Source organism: Lithobates pipiens, unplaced genomic scaffold, assembly GCF_037356315.1.
Source record: "Lithobates pipiens isolate NorthernLeopardFrog02 unplaced genomic scaffold, aLitPip1_a1.2 Scaffold_8, whole genome shotgun sequence".
Taxonomy (NCBI): Eukaryota; Metazoa; Chordata; class Amphibia; order Anura; family Ranidae; genus Lithobates; species Lithobates pipiens.
This window is the reverse complement of record NW_027507903.1, coordinates 328238491-328255517: the sequence shown is the minus strand read 5'-3', so window position 1 is coordinate 328255517 and position 17027 is coordinate 328238491.

Below are 17027 nucleotides of genomic sequence, written 5' to 3'. Positions count from 1 at the left end.
CGTCCATGACCAGCACTGTTGTCTCTAGACACAGAGCCTGTTTGTCCTCTTTTATCGGCTCGTGCCTGTCTGCCTCTCCTTGTTGGCCTTCCAGACATGGTAATGGCCTGAAGGGAGATGGGAAAACCAGCAATTGGGTAGTGTATATTGTGCTGGAGGCACACAACACGCACTAACTCCTGCAGATGCCTTTATTATAGAACAGGAATTAAAGGGTAGATACTGGTGTATACTGTGCTGTGCTGGAGGCACACAATACCAACTAACTCCTGCAGATGGCAGATGGCTCAATTAGAGAAGAGCTACTAGGCCTGAGGCCTGCAGAACCTCCCCTCAGAGGCCTAGTAGGTTAAAGTCTATCTTCTAGGAAATGGACTACTCCTCCCCAGCAGCATGTGACCTCAGCCTATATAGGAGGCCTGCCCCCTGTCAATGCCAGTTAGGGACTGGTCAGGCTCCCACATGGGCTGCCTGCCACTCCAGCTCTAGGCCCAGCCTCCTCTTCCAGAACATTGTTCCTGGAAGCAGGGGAGGTGTCTCAGAACTGAAGTACAGGTGGTCACACCTACTGCTAATCTAACCACTCCCAGTCCCCCAGATCAAAACAGACAGGCCTAGCTTGCAGCATAGGCCTGCCTTATTTTGCCTGTGCTGGACAAACCTAGTAAAGCAACCCTTACTAGCACCTACCTTCTGGTAGAGGGTGCTACATAACTTTTTCCTGTATTTAGATGTTCCTGCTTTTAATGAGGTTTTGGTGCATTTACACCCGTTTAGCTGCATTTAACTGTGTTTAGAGTTTTTAATCAGATCCCGGATGCACACAATTTTAACTCAGTGTATGGCACCACTGAAAAATCTTTACCTGCATTTATAAAGAATTTAGAACTGTCCTTTAAACCAGGGCTCAAAATTTCAAGTCCTGATATACTAGCCAAGCCTTAAGAGTTACTCGCCACCAGTCCCCCCTCCCAACCCCTACCCTGCCCTGCCCCTAAACTCAAATTAAATTACAACGTAATTATAACCCCCAGCATTGGTGTCAGTGGGCGCTATAATAACCTCCAAAACAGGTATCTGAGGCTGTGGTAATAACCATTGATGTCAGCGGATGTCAGCGGATGCATTAAAAACCCCCAGCACTGGTGCCATACCCCATAATAACCCCCAATGCAGGTATCAGAGGACGCATAAATAACCCCTATCATTAATGTCAGTGGACATTATAATAATCACCAACACTGGTATCAGAGGACACATTAGTAACTCCCAGCATTGAAGTCAGTGGATGCATTAATAACCGCTAGCACAGGTGTCACAGGTGTCAGTATTAATATCCCCCTCTCCTACATTGATGATTAGTGGCATTGAATTGTAACCCCTCCCATGACCCCCAATGTGGGGGGAGGGGCTTAACTTTCAGTGACATTACCACAAATGCAGAAGGGGTGGTGGGTTAAAATTTCACTGCCATGAGGACAAATGCATGTGTGTGTGTGTGTGGGGGGGGGGGGGGGGGTTAACTTTCACTACCACTGACCTCCCCCCCACCTGCATTGATGGACATGGCAATGCTAACCCCTTCCTCAATTTCAGACTGTTCCAGTCCCATTGCCCTAACGCTATGGTGCTGGACAGGGAGCCAGAACAATGAAACAAGTAGTTAGCTGAGCTTACCTCAGCACACACTCGCTCCTGATAAGTTCATGTCTCCATCTCTCAAGAGTGCAGGCAGGTATGTGGACAGGTGGACGGTTCATGAGAAGATTGCTGCGTCCCCATCCCGCCCACACAACAAGCAGCCACAGCCTGAAACTGCCAGTCTTGGAGCTGGAGGGAGGGGGAGCAAAATCCTCCCTCCAGCAGCCATCGGAGCCTGCACTGTGTGGTGCTCGGAATGATAGAAATGATGGCAGGGTCACTCCTATCATTCAGGGAGCTGGAGAGCTGTGCACTTAGTGTCACTCATCTGCTCTAAGCGCCCTCAGCAAATTTTCACTCGCAAAATGTGAGCAGGCAAGTCAAAATTTTGAGGGCTGCTCTAAACACATATTAAGGCATGTTGGATGAGTGTGAATGAGGCCCTACTATGCATGTTTGCTGCCTGTCACAACTTGAGGCCTGAACCCCACCTATTACACCTCTGTACCACGGTTATGTCAATATCAACAGGACCTGTTCCCTTGAAGGTAGTCCTCAATAAAGATCTAATGCAAACCATATTTTACAGTTGGTTTGAAGGAGCAGTGTCTATACTTGAAACGGAAGTACTAAATGGTAATTTCTAAACTTATACTGATGAAGGCTCAGGTATTTACTTAAGTCAAGTAGAAAAGGCCCTCTAATTGTGCCTCCCGTCTTTTGTAGCAAGTCTAAAGGCTGGCTATAGATGGATCTTTTTTTTTTTTTTTATCATCCAGCCAGCGAGCTAAACAAAAAAGAAACAAACAGATTCTTCCATTAACACAGGCAAGGTGGAAAAGGAATACTTCCCTCTGAGACATTGTATTTTGACAGAAGCACTCTCCATTGCCAGAATCCACTGATCAAGAAAATGTTTCCAATAAGCCCATGTGACAGAAGTTTATTATTAGGTTGAGTGCTGTCCAGCAGGAGTGGCCACACATGAATTGGACTTTTGATCCACCTGTGGCCAGGGCCAGACTGGGATTAAAAACCAGCCCTGGAAAAAATTTCATACCAGCCCCATAGCATTTTTATAGAAGCCCAACAGCATAACTTTCTTGTTCATGAAAGGGAAAACCATGTACAGGAAGTCCCCGAGTTACGAACGGGCTAGGGACTGTAGGTTTGTTCTTAAGTCAGAACAGCATGCGCAGAACTGCAGAGACATTGTTTTCTGATGTTCTGTCGAAAGTCCCCGCCGTCAAAAAGTTGCCGCGCATGCACAAATTGGCAGAGACATATATATAAATGCAAATTCCAGTTAAAAGTGGTCAGTCATCAAGGGGGCTTGACTCTGTTGACCAGAGACCACCTTCTGCAGAAAGAATACACTAAGGTAGGGGGGGTTACTGCTATAAGGGGGAAACCTTTATATCAGTGCCCCTTACATTATCATATTTACTCCCTCCTTACATCAGTGACCCTCCTCAGACTGGCCTGGCTGCGCTGTCACTGATCTCCTCTCAGGCGCACCATGCAGGGCTCAGTCAGTTGGCTCCAGCTCGGTTGCTCTGGTTTTATCCTATAGTCTCCTCACCACAGTCCACACATGTGGGTCTTCTCCCATGACCCCCATCCCGGCGGTGCTCCCATTCTTGACTCCTCTCCAGACTCCCTCAGAGACTGCCGACATGATACAGGAGATGTCAGAGGTTGTGGACATGATACAGGAGATGGTTAGAGACTGAGGACATCATACCAAAGATGGTAAGAGACTGCAGACATGCTACAAGAGATGGTCAGAGACTGCTGACATGATACAGGAGATTAATGCAGCCTCACCAGTTCCCATCAAGTGCGGCCTCACTGTGCCCATCAAGTTCGGCCTCATTGTGCCCATCAAATGTGGCCTCACTGTGCCCATCAAATGCAGCCTCACTGTGCCCATCAATGCAGCCTCACTGTCCATCAAATGCAGCTTTACTGTGCCTGTGAATTCAACCTCACTGTGCCGTGAATGCAGCCTCACTGTGCCCATCATTGCAGCCTCACTGCTATAAATGCAGCCTCACTGCTCTTCAATGCAGCCTCACTGTGCCCATCATTGCAGCCTCACTGTGCCCATCATTGCAGCCTCACTTTGCCCATCATTGAAGCCTCGCTGTGCTCATCAATGCAGCCTCACTGTGCCCATCATTGCAGCCTCACTGTGCCCATCAACGCGACATCACTGTGCCTATCAAATGCAGCTTTACTGTGCCCATGAATGCAGCATCACTGTGCCCATGAATACAGCATCACTGTGCGTGTGAATTCAGCCTCACTGTGCTTGTGAATGCAGCCTCACTGTGCCCACCATTGCAGCCTGTCCCCGTTAATTCAGCCTCACTGTGCCCACCATTGCAGCCTGTGCCCGTGAATTCAGCCTCCCTGTGCCCATCATTTAAGCCTGTGCCCGTGAATTCAGTCTCACTGGGCCCACCATTGCAGCCTGTGCGCGTGAATGCCGCTCACTGTGCCCACCATTGCAGCCTGTGCCCATGAATTCAGCCTCACTGTGCCCACCCTTGCAGCCTGTGCCCATGAATTCAGCCTCACTGTGCCTGTGAATGCAGCATTACTGTGCCCACCATTGTAGCCTCACTATGCCCACCATTGCAGCATGTGCCCATGAATTCAGCCTCACTGTGTCCACCATTGCAGCCTGTGCCCATGAATGCAGCCTCACTGTGCCCAGCATTGCAGCCTGTGCCGTGAATTCAGCCTCACTGTGCCAGTGAATGCAGCCTCACTGTGCCCACCATTGCATCCTCCCTGTGCCCATGAATGCAGCCTCACTGTGCCCACCATTGCAGCCTAACTTTGCCCATGAATTCAGCTTCACTGTGACCACCATTGCAGCCTGTGCCCATGAATTCAGCCTCACTGTGCCCACCATTGCAGCCTTTGCCCATGAATTCAGCCTCACTGTGCCCACCATTGTAGACTCACTATGCCCACCATTGCAGCCTGTGGCCATGAATTCAGCCTCACTGTGTCCACCATTGCAGCCTGTGCCCATGAATGCAGCCTCACTGTGCCCAGCATTGCAGCCTGTGCCGTGAATTCAGCCTCACTGTGCCAGTGAATGCAGCCTCACTGTGCCCACCATTGCATCCTCCCTGTGCCCATGAATGCAGCCTCACTGTGCCCACCATTGCAGCCTAACTTTGCCCATGAATTCAGCCTCACTGTGACCACCATTGCAGCCTGTGCCCATGAATTCAGCCTCACTGTGCCCACCATTGCAGCCTTTGCCCATGAATTCAGCCTCACTGTACCCACCATTGCAGCCTTTGCCCATGAATTCAGCCTCACTGTACCCACCATTGCATCCTCACTGTGGCCGTGAATGCAGCATTACTGTGCCCACCATTGCAGCCTCACTATGCCTGTGAATTAAGCCTCACTGTGTCCACCATTACAGGCTCACTATGCCTGTGAATTCAGCCTCACTATGCCCAACATTGCAGCCTGTACCCGTGAATTCAGCTTCCCTGTGCCCACCAGTACAGCCTGTGCCCGTGAATTCAGTCTCACTGTGCCCATCATTGCAGCCTGTGCCGTGAATGCAGCTCACTGTGCCCACCATTGCAGCATGTGCCGGTGAATTTAGCCTCACCTGCCCACCCTTTCAGCCTGTGTCCATGAATTCAGCCTCACTGTGCCCACCATTGTAGCCTTACTGTGCCCACCATTGCAGCCTGTGCCCTTAAATTCAGCCTCACTGTGTCCACCATTGCAGCCTGTGCCCATGAATGCAGCCTCACTGTGCCCAAAATTGCAGCCTGTGCCCATGAATGCAGCCTCACTGCACCTGTGAATGCAGCCTCAATGTGCCCGTGAATGCAGCCTCACTGTGCCAACCAATGCATCCTCACTGTGCCTGTGAATGCAGCCTCACTGTGCCCAACATTGCAGCCTAACTTTGCCCATGAATTCAGCCTCACTGTGACCACCATTGCAGCCCGTGCCTGTGAATTCAGCCACACTGTGCCCACCATTGCAGCCTTTGCCCATGAATTCAGCCTCACTGTGCCCATCATTGCAGCCTTTGCCCATGAATTCAGCCTCACTGTGCCCACCATTGCATCATCACTGTGCCCACCATTGCAGCCTCACTGTGCCCACCATTGCAGCCTCACTATGCCCGTGAATTCAGCCTCATTAGGCCCATCATTGCAGCCTGTGCCCACGAATGCAGACTCACTGTGCCAATCCATACAGGCTCACCATTGTAACACACACAGAGACAGCACACATCTCCCATGTTGTATTACAGTGCTGGTTTCTGTGTTCGGTGGCCACGCTGTTACTAGGTACCACCCCCCTAGACCGGCTTGTGTGATAGGCGGAACCTTCAATTCACTATCACACAAGCCCGTCTATGGGGCAGGACCTTGTAACAGCGTGGCCGCCGAACACAGAACCCCGCTCCGTTATACACAGGAGGAGAGAGAGAGAGGGAGGGAGGGGAGCACTGCAGCTCAAATCGGCCCCAGGGCAGGCGGCCTACTGGGAAATTTCCTCATAGGCCAGTACGGCCCTGCCTGTGGCCAGCTTTAGGCTCCATTCACATGGGTGTATGTGATTTATAAAAAGGCAGGTTCCTGCTGGTAGAGCTGGCAGACAACCCTCCATAGAAAAAATGCATCCTTTTAGACATGTATAGACACTTTACATCTTTAGTATGCCTGGATGTGTACAATTCTTCTATGATTTAAATTTCAGAATGCTTCATTCAGTCCTGTAAAGGTGGGTCCTTGCTCTGTTAGGTGCTCGATTTCCCTCTTCCTATCTTTCCTAGGCCGTGGTCTGGATGTACTTGGGAGTCCCATTCACCGGTGAGATAACCAAGACTCATACACGAGATGTATGTGAATAATGATTACATTTAATGTTTTGAATACAACAGGTTATATGCTGAGACAATTGGGGTGGCACCCTGTGGAGTAGCCAATCAGGGATTCCCATTCCCCCTTGTAGTTATACACCAAACTTTTCCTAGTAACAGGTTTATTGACAGAACAAGCAGAATAAACAAAAATCGTGTCTTCATGGCAAAGCACGTCATTAACCTTCACGAGATAAGAATAAGACTACAATATTCAACAACATTGTGCTTATAGTCTGTGATCCAGACGTTCTAGGTCACAGACGCAGTTAAGGGAATATAAGATAATTGCATATCTTGGCTTTCTCTGTACAAACTCTCGCGGCCAAGGGCATTCTAAGAAAACAGCATATTTTCCAAATAGCGAGCATCTATGTCTTAGCAGTTAGAATTCTAGCTTGGTCATACAAAGTTTAAAATGGAAGACAGTATAACAAAATGGAGACTTGTTAATCCTTATAATCCCTCCTGTGATCATAACTTTGGCACGAAGTTATCGATCATCCTCTATACCAGACATTCTTGGAAAAAGCCATAAGTGCTTTCTCTTCGTCATTGGGCTTGGTTGCTATTGTTGGATGGGAAACCTTGGAGGCTGCTATGCAGCAGCACTTGGCGATCACATAGAACATTACTATCAACAACACTATCATCACTAATACGAGAAATATTTTCTTAAAAAATCCCAGTATGCCCCCCCAAATACCTCCAAACCACCCTCCTGTACCCGAGAAAAGGTTCCAATCATCTCCCAAGTTTTTTGCTTTCTGTAGGAGGGTCTGTCTTTGGGCTGAATGACTTTTGATAATATCGTAATAATCGGGTACCGACAGACTTTCCACAGGAACGGTGAAGTTGTGTATGAAGGTGCAACACATCTCCGAATTGGCCATGAGGTTACAAATCCCAGTGATGGCGGCCAAAAGTTGTTCCTGCCTCATTTTTATCAGTTCCTGCACAGTTCGGATCTTCCGAGTTTCTTCGTTTAGCAGAGAAACATCTCTGGAAGTAGAATTCACTACCCCAGAGATTATTTCAGCAAAAAGATCTATTTTATCTAGGGCATTCCACATTCCTGGGCTTCCAATGGAGGTGGCTAATTTTTCCCACCATGATGTTACTTGTCTCTTAGCCCTCCCGAACTCTAAATGCCCATGGGCAGGGGTCATTTTGATGTACTGATTGTCAGAGGCTATACCCATATACGGTACCATCCTGGCAATGGTGCACCAACCACCTGTAGAGGAATCTAGAGGGTAAGGTATGGTAGTGGGACATATTAGACCGCAACACACCATCCATCCATGAGGCAGATGAGGTGCTGGTATTATATCAGGGGGTTGGGATATGCCTGACCTGAGTCCAACTAGGCATAACCAATCTCCTAAACTCGCGGTGCTACTGTACTCTAGTAAAGTATCATTCATGTGGTAGGACTCTAACCAGTCTTTTAGGTCAGTATCGTCAAATGTTTCTGATGATAGTACACAGTCCATTATGTTATATAAAGACATGTTCCCTATCCTTTCGTCACTATCTCCAATGGTGGAAGTATTCAACCCCTGGATGTCAAACGTCCCATCCCGCAGAAACTTCCCTAAGTCTCTAAGGGTAAGATTTACTAGTGTGTTCCTACAGAATTGGCCATTGGGGATTTCCCCGTTTTCTTTCCAAGCTCCATTTAGGAAACAGAAGGATGGGGGTTGTGTGAAACCAGAGAAAATAAGGGGGGAGGGTCTGGTCGTTATATTGGCCATATGGTCTTGTGTCGTCTCGTTAAACAGGTCCTTTACTGGGAGGGGGATTCCCACTACTGGAATTTGATTCCTACCCATTCCCATGTGGGAGCACACCCAACAGGGTGCCCCTTTTCCCATTACTTGACCAAATGCGTATTGCCATAAAAAATGATGTGGTATTGTTGGGGCTAAAGAAAACGTTTTACTGTCCTGGGGGGGTAGTTCGTTCCGTGCTACCATTACTCCTAAACCTTTGTTGTTATTATTATTATGATTACTGGGCCTTGGAACTAATGCTCTTCTGTCTAGTGATCGGTTCTCAGTACCTTTTGAGCTTCTTGTAATCCCACACGACCCTGTCATGATACATGTCATCATGACTATAGAAAAAACCACAAAAGTCAATACTATCGACCAGAGCAAAATGGTGTGTAGTACATACTGATCTAAGCCCCTGTCTCTTTCTTTTTTCAAAGACTTCAGTCCGAGCTGGTGGGAGGAGGAGGAAAATCCAGGGAGATTCTGCCGAACTGTTCCTGGAGGGTCTGTAGGTTCGTCTCTGGGGTCCCTTTGGTGGTGGCGTCCTCCTGTTGGTCTTGGGCAAGTGTCCTCTGGGGGTGTTCTGGAGTCGGTGGAGGTTCGGGGCATTTTTTTAGTCTGCTGGCATGGATCCACTGAGGGGTGTAGTCTGTGAGGACAGCAGTCCTGGAGACCTTCTCCACGTTCCATGGACCGGAGTAGATGGGCCCCACGTGCTTCTGTTGGGCAAGCTGCTTGATCAACACTTTATCCCCTGGGATGAAGGGGTGAGTAGGTTCTGTTGGAAGAGGAGAAAAGGTGACAGCAACTTGTTCATTATGTTCTTCTACTGTACTTACCAGATGTTTCACGTACTCTTCCTGTAAAGAATATAGGTTAATGTCAGTCTGTGCATCTAATGCTTTTAAGGTTTTTTCATACAGCTGTTGCAAGGGTTGGGACCCTATATGTCCGGGACCATGCAGGTAGGAAAGGATGAGGGCCGAGCTGGCTTCGGGGATCCCAATGACCCCTCCATTTGTCCAAAGGCCTCTTTGGTCTTTGGACAATCCTTGCTGGACCCAGAAAAGGACATTAGCGTCTGTGGCCATGGATTGGATTTGGGCTGCAACTGAGGGGAAATCTGGCGCTGAAAAATCTTGTTGGAAAAATATCGTGGTAGGGGCGGGTGGATGTGTGGAGGAATTTGCTGCCGCTCGAGCGCATCTATCCACAAGGGCATTGCCTCGGGCAATGTAGCTACCAGTGGTGGTGTGAGCCTTGACTTTAATAATCGCCAAATGTTTGGGCAGTAGTATAGCCTGGAGAAGGGCCAGGATATGCTCCTTATTGGCTATAATTTTGTTATCAGCCGTTCTAAACCCCCTGTTAGCCCAGATCACCCCGAAATCGTGAACCACGCTGAAGGCGTATCGACTATCAGTGTAAATATTGACATCCCTATTTGTGAACAGGATGCATGCTCTGGTGAGGGCTACCAGTTCCGCGACCTGTGCCGAGGAAGGCGGAAGTGGCTTAGCCTCCAGAACCAGATCTGGGAGTTGTACTACCGCGTATCCTGTCAGAAAAGTGGAATCTGAAGGGCGCGAGCAACTGCCGTCCACAAAAACTTCCTCTGCACCGGCCAGAGGTACGTCTGTTAAGTCCTTACGTGGGGAGGTTACTTGGTCCAACACTTTTGTGCAGTCATGCATTTTGGATGGTTCACCATAATTCATGAGTTTGAGCAGAGAATGTAATAGCCTGAGGATGGGGGAGGTGTCAGAGGTGTGTTTGATGGTCAGATTGGAGGTGTTTAGAAGAATGATTTCATACCCGCTGGCTCTTTGGGTGGTCATATGTTGTGTATTGAGGTTTTGGATAAGGTGGGTGACTGAGTGGGTAGTGTATACAGTTAGGGGGTGTCCCAGAACTAACTTGTTGGCTTCTTGAATGGCCATGGCACATGCGGCCATGTTCTGGAGGCAAGCAGGCATGCCCTGGACCTGGAGTGGGAGTTTCTTTGAAAGGAAAGCCACCGGTCGGTAAGAATTACCGTGCTCTTGGGCAAGAACTGCTGCAAAGACAGATCCATTAACTACACAATATAGATAAAAAGTTTTCCTGTAGTCCACTAGTCCTAAGGCCGGGGCGGAGGCAAGGGAGGAGAGGAGGGTGTTAAATGAGTGTAACATTTCCTCCGTCCATTCCACCACTTTTGGCGCAGTGGAGAGCGTGGCCCTCCTCAGAATGGAGTCATGAAATGAGCAGTCAGGGATCCATTGCCGGCAATAGACGATTGCTCCCAGGAAAGACAAGAGGGCGGCCTTGTCCCTGGGTGGCTGCAGAGCGTTAAGGGCTGCGGCACGGTGGGGGGAAACACTTCTCTCTCCCTTGTTGAGGATGCACCCCAAGTACTCTCGAAATGCTATGTCCCTGTTCTATTTTAGCTCTGGCTGCCTCTACCTCAAGGGCAAACCGTTCCTTCTCTTCCCTAAAGTCTTTTTGCTCAGGGGTCTCCCTCGCCCTCCCATCGGCTTCTACTCGGTCCTGGTACTCCTGGCCCTCCCTGTCTCTTTTGGCTTGGGATTCCCTGTCCCATTGTTGTCTTTGGTGCGGGGTGGAGGCGTTGTACAGTACAGCGGATATGGCAGCCATGTCTACCCCAAGGCTGGGGTAGATGGCCAAGGCCTGGGCAACCTCGCCCTCGTCAGTTTTGACAAGGACATAAGGAGGGGGTATTTCTGGGGCATTCAGGGGTGTAGTTATAGGGGCCGAGGGTATTGGTTTTCCTTCTGTGAGGGCATGATTTTTGGCATGCTTTTTTTTATAAATTTTTAGAGGGGCTTCCCATATCTTGCAAGATTTTTTCATGTAATCTACATCCCACTTCCCGGGGGGGTATGAGTGCTTATGTAACTGACAAATCTTCAATTGCTGGCACCTTTCCCTAACCTGACTCCAAAATGGTTCTACATAGGGACCGGGCACTATAGTCTGCAAATACTGATAGGGAGTAGGTTGTTCATAAGGGGTCCCGTCTTTGCCTACAGTATTCCCCATTATGGGGGGGTGTTATGAGATGCTTGGTAAGGGGGCAGAGGTGATAGCAGCCAGTGGCACGAATCACCTGTTGTTGAACTTCTTCCAGGGAATGTAAAGCAAGGAGGTGGGATTCACTGACTGGGCTATGCAGGTTTATTCTGACTAGCGTGACAACGGGAGATGTTTCGTCCTGGGGGTACACAGGGCGTTCTCCTAGTCTAGTGGAATATCCCCCTGGGCGAGTGGCTATCAATATCAGGATATCAATTTGTTTAAGAAACAATAAACCAACAGTACAGTGAGGGCAAGGGTTAACAATTTCACAGCAATCTGGATCACAAGGTAAAGACATTGAAAGAACAGCAAAATACAAAAAAAAACAATTGAAAAGGCAAGTTTGAAATACTTACGTAACCTGGAAAGAAAAATATGAACAACTAAATCACATACAATCGTTTTACATGACTAGATAAAATGTGCACTGTGTTTGATTTGATCAAATTACCCTTCGGGCATCCCTTGAACATCCGACCTTATGTGGGGAGGGCGCAATCTATTGCTTCCCTTCCCTGTAATGTTCCTCTTTAATCTATTTTACTTAATAGTTTTAAGTCAGGCCAACCTAGCCGGACTCTCTTTTAATCTATTTTACTTAATAGTTTTAAGTCAGGCCAACCTAGCCGGACTCTCTTTTCAGGTACGAGCCATCTACTTCTCCCGATGGGCCAGCCTAGCCCACCGCAGAGGCACAGCAACAATACAGGTCCCGCACGTGGCGGTCACCGCGGCAGTATGAGTGACACCAAAAGATCCTCACCAATAAGGTAAATAAATCAGTAGTCACTCACCTGCCGATCGATGACCCCACTTCCTGGTACCAGCTGTAAAGGTGGGTCCTTGCTCTGTTAGGTGCTCGATTTCCGTCTTCCTATCTTTCCTAGGCCGTGGTCTGGATGTACTTGGGAGTCCCATTCACCGGTGAGATAACCAAGACTCATACACGAGATGTATGTGAATAATGATTACATTTAATGTTTTGAATACAACAGGTTATATGCTGAGACAATTGGGGTGGCACCCTGTGGAGTAGCCAATCAGGGATTCCCATTCCCCCTTGTAGTTATACACCAAACTTTTCCTAGTAACAGGTTTATTGACAGAACAAGCAGAATAAACAAAAATCGTGTCTTCATGGCAAAGCACGTCATTAACCTTCACGAGATAAGAATAAGACTACAATATTCAACAACATTGTGCTAATAGTCTGTGATCCAGACGTTCTAGGTCACAGACGCAGTTAAGGGAATATAAGATAATTGCATATCTTGGCTTTCTCTGTACAAACTCTCGCGGCCAAGGGCATTCTAAGAAAACAGCATATTTTCCAAATAGCGAGCATCTATGTCTTAGCAGTTAGAATTCTAGCTTGGTCATACAAAGTTTAAAATGGAAGACAGTATAACAAAATGGAGACTTGTTAATCCTTATAAGTCCCAGAATGCACCTTGATTAAAAAATATTTAGATTTTCTTCTCTTTCTGTTTGCTGCTCCCTGCTACAGAGAGAGGTGTGAATGCTGGTTGTCATTTTTCATTGCTGTTGCAAATATGATGGGCGCCGCCATTGATTTTATCAACCACTTCAGCCCCGGAAGATTTGGCTGCTCAAAGACCAGGCCATTTTTTGCGACACAGCACTGCGTCGCTTTAACTGACAATTGCGCAGTCGTGCGATACTGAACCAAAACAAAATTGACATCCTTTTTTCCCCACAAATTTTACTTTTTGCTATAATAAATATAGCAAATAAAAAAAAAAAAAAAACTTTTTTTGCTCATACAACTTCTACATATTTTTGGTAAAAACAAATCGCAATAACGCTATATTGATTGGTTTGCGCAAAAGTTATAGCAGCTACAAAATAGGGGATAGATTTATGGAATTTTTTTTACTAGTAATGGCGGTGATCACAGATTTTTATTGGGACTGCGATATAGCGGCGGACACATTGCTATAAAAATGCACTGATTACTGTATAAATGTCACTGGCAGGGACGGGGTTAACACTAGGGGGGGTTAACTGTGTTTCCTAGTGTGTTTTCTAACTGTGGGGGGGATGGGACTGACTAGGAGGAGAGAAAGATCTGTGTTCATACTTAGTATGAATACACAATCTGTCTCCTCTCCCCTGAGAGAATCGGGATCCGGTTCTCGCTCTGTCACGAGCAATAGTAGGTGCCTGGCAGTCATCACAAGGGCTGCAGCGGCGGGCTGTGGGCACGCACGTGTGTCTCCGGGGGCAGGTGCCCTAGTGGTCAAAAGGCAAAGCAACGTAAGGTAAAGCCGTTTCACCCAAGGGAGCCAACCTGCAGCTGTACAACTGCGGAGGCTGGTCGGGAAAGGGTTAATCACATTACATTTCTAGTATTGATGAGGCGGAGAAGAAGGTTGAGGGATTTGAGGAAAAGATCCAGGCGTATTTAATGGACTGATCTCTCTGTGTCACTCCGGCTGACAACTTCTTCCAAATGTACACAAGCTGTGTGCAGCGGTACTTCCATAGGGGCTGCTGGTTGTTGTGGTCCGTCTCTCACCCTGCACAGCCAGGCACACAATCTTCAGACACTCAGCAGTCAAGAAGCAGTCTTTGTACTTTGTTTGTATGTTTTATTGGGGGGAATAAACTTGGATGTGGATAAGGGAGATATGGGATGCCCACTTGATTGAAGAAAAAGATAAAGAATTGGGACTTCAACTGTATAAAGTCGCTGTATATATACCTCCTAACTTCCAGCTCCAGCACATCACTTGATTACTGATCTCATGCTTCAGCACATCACTTGATTACTGAGCTCACCCTCCAGCACATCACTTGATTCCTCACTTCCCAGACCAGCTAGCACTATGTTTTAAGCCTGATACTGGCCCTGCCAGGCCTTAGCAAATGCCCTTTACAGGCAGAGACTGTGGGCCCCTTTGGTGTAGCAAAATAAAAATGTAGGTAGTCCTAGTACAAGCTATCCACATGGCATCTGCTCCCAGCACCATATCTTCAGGCCTTGCCAGCCCTCCTGGCTGCAGCTGCCTCCCTCCACTGCCCGTGCCACCACAGTCTACTCCACTGGCTCTGCATCCATCCCAGACTGAACTCTCCCGGTCCTCTCAGGCATGCCTCCCCAGTCTTCCTGACTGTGTAAACACTCACCAGCCCTCCTAGCTTCACTCTGTGGAACTCCTGGAGACTTGCCAGGAGTTCCACAGAGTGCAGCTAGGAGGGCTGCTGGATGTGTTCTCCCACTGTCCTCTCTTGCTCCTCTTGTCCCTCCTGGTCAGGACACCTCTGTGGGTTGAAAGTCTCGTCACCTAAGCCCAGACACAAGGTCACCCCCAGACTGGGAGTTCCCTCAAAGGCCACAACAGCCTCACACTCCATCTCCATCTTCCACCTGATACCAACTCCTCCCCAGCTGGACTGACCCTGAGTATTTGAGAAAGCCTGCTTCCTGCCAATCCAAGTTGGGGATTGCTCAGGGCCCTCAGAATACTCCAGGCAGCTCCACTTATCCTCTCCTCCTTCCTTTCCAGAAGATTACAGCATGATCTGGAAAGTAGATGGGAGTTCTCAGTGATGCTTCCTGTGAGTCACCCAGCTCTCCCTGAGTCACTTAAAGTGGTTGTAAACCCTTACAAACCACTTTGACCTACAGGTAAGCCTAGATTAAGGCTTACCTGTAGGTCCAAGAAAAAAGTAAGATATTTACCCGAAGACAGCCACCGCTGTCTATGGCGCATGCGCCGTAGACAGCTGCGCGCAGGCGCACCAGGCAAGCCGCAGATCGCGGTGATATGCCGCGAGTGTCGGCTCCCGTGCGCATGTACGGGAGTGACGTCATCGCTGCTCCGGCGAATCACAGCGCCGGAGCAGCAAGACCCACCAAGAAGATGGACGCTCGGAACTACAGGGGACAGCGGTGACTTTGCTGGCTCCTGTGTCAGGTAAGTGACACATAATGGACTACTATGCGATGCATAGAAGTCCATTATGCTTTACCTTTGCAGGGAATCAAAGAGGAAGTAAACCCATGCAGAGGAGAGTGTATGCTGAGGAACCTCCCTTTGTCATGCTCAGGTATATTCAGTTCATAGTAACCCACATGAATATATAAAAAAAATATTCTCCTGGCTTGGTGTCCTCAATGGGGAGTGGCAGATACTCATGTTAGCTATGCAACTTGATGTGTAGAATGCAATCCAAGTCATGACGGAGTACTGCATATACCCAAGTACAGTATATAATACTGCAAACTCCTGGGGTGGATCTGGGGGGGGGGGGGCAACGAGGCAATTGCCCCCTCCAAGAATACGGCCAGCGGATGACAGCACGGCCGGTTCCGCGGGTGACTGCGCGGCCGGTTCCGCGGGTGACTGCGCTGAGTGGACGGGTGAGGGGGGCAGCTGGGCGGCTTAGGAGGGCTGCTGGCCAATCAGGAAGCCAGCGGGCAGGGGAGCAGGGAGATGACATCATCTCTCACTGCCCTGCATACTTCCAGTTCCGCCCTCACTGTGCGGGAAGCTGTGTGCAGCAGAGAGATTACATCATCTCTCTGCTGCCTATCTTCACTCTGGGACTCAACAAAAGAACACCTTAGCAGAAAAGTGGCACAGTAGGTGACAATCCGCAATGTGTGGCAGGCTACGTGGCAAGTGGCAATCCGCAATGTGTGGCAGACTACGTGGTAAGTGACAATCCGCAATGTGTGGCAGACTATGTGGCAATCCGCAATGTGTGGCAGGCGAGGTGGCAAGTGACAATCCACAATGTGTGGCAGGCTACATGGCAAGTGACAATCCGCAATGTGTGGCAGGTGACATGGCAAGTGACAATCCGCAATGTGTGGCAGGCTACGTGGCAAGTGACAATCAGCAATAGACATGTGCATTCGTTTTTGTCCGAATGCATTTTCATCCGAATTTCAGCTATTTTTGTTTTCGTTTTGACAAACGATAACGAAAGCACAGAATCCGAAAAACGAAAGATCCGACATAAATAAATCCTTTATTTTCGTTTTCGTTGTTACAACAGTTCGATATAGAATAGGAGATTTGACGTGACTCTGACAATAACAATTTGTGTCTATAGAACCTGTGGTCGAATGTGCCTAACCTTACCTCTATTAGTCCAAGATTATATAGAGAAAATATTATAATATTCCTTTCAATTTCGTACGGGGGGGGGGGGGGGGGGCGGTGGTGTCTATAGTATGCCTGTGAAGGGGCGCATGTTTCTGGTGCTTAGAACTGTCCCTGCACAAAGTGTCATTTATGCAGGAAAAAAAGTCCTTTAAAATCACTCGCAGCTATTATGAATTGTCGGCTCCGTAATACAGAGAACACTCATTGAAAGTCATTGATAAAAAAAATAAAAAAATAACTAAAAAAAGCGTGGGGGTCCCCCAAATTCAATTACCAGGCCCTTTAGGTCTGGTATGGATATTAAGGGGAACCCTACGTCAAATAAAAAAAAAAAAAAGTTGACGTGGGGTTCCCCCTAAATATCCATACCAGACCCTTCAGGTCTGGTATGGATATTAAGGGGAACCCCACGTCAAATGTAAAAAAAAATTGATGTGGGGGTCCCCCTAAAAATCCATACCAGACCCTTTATCC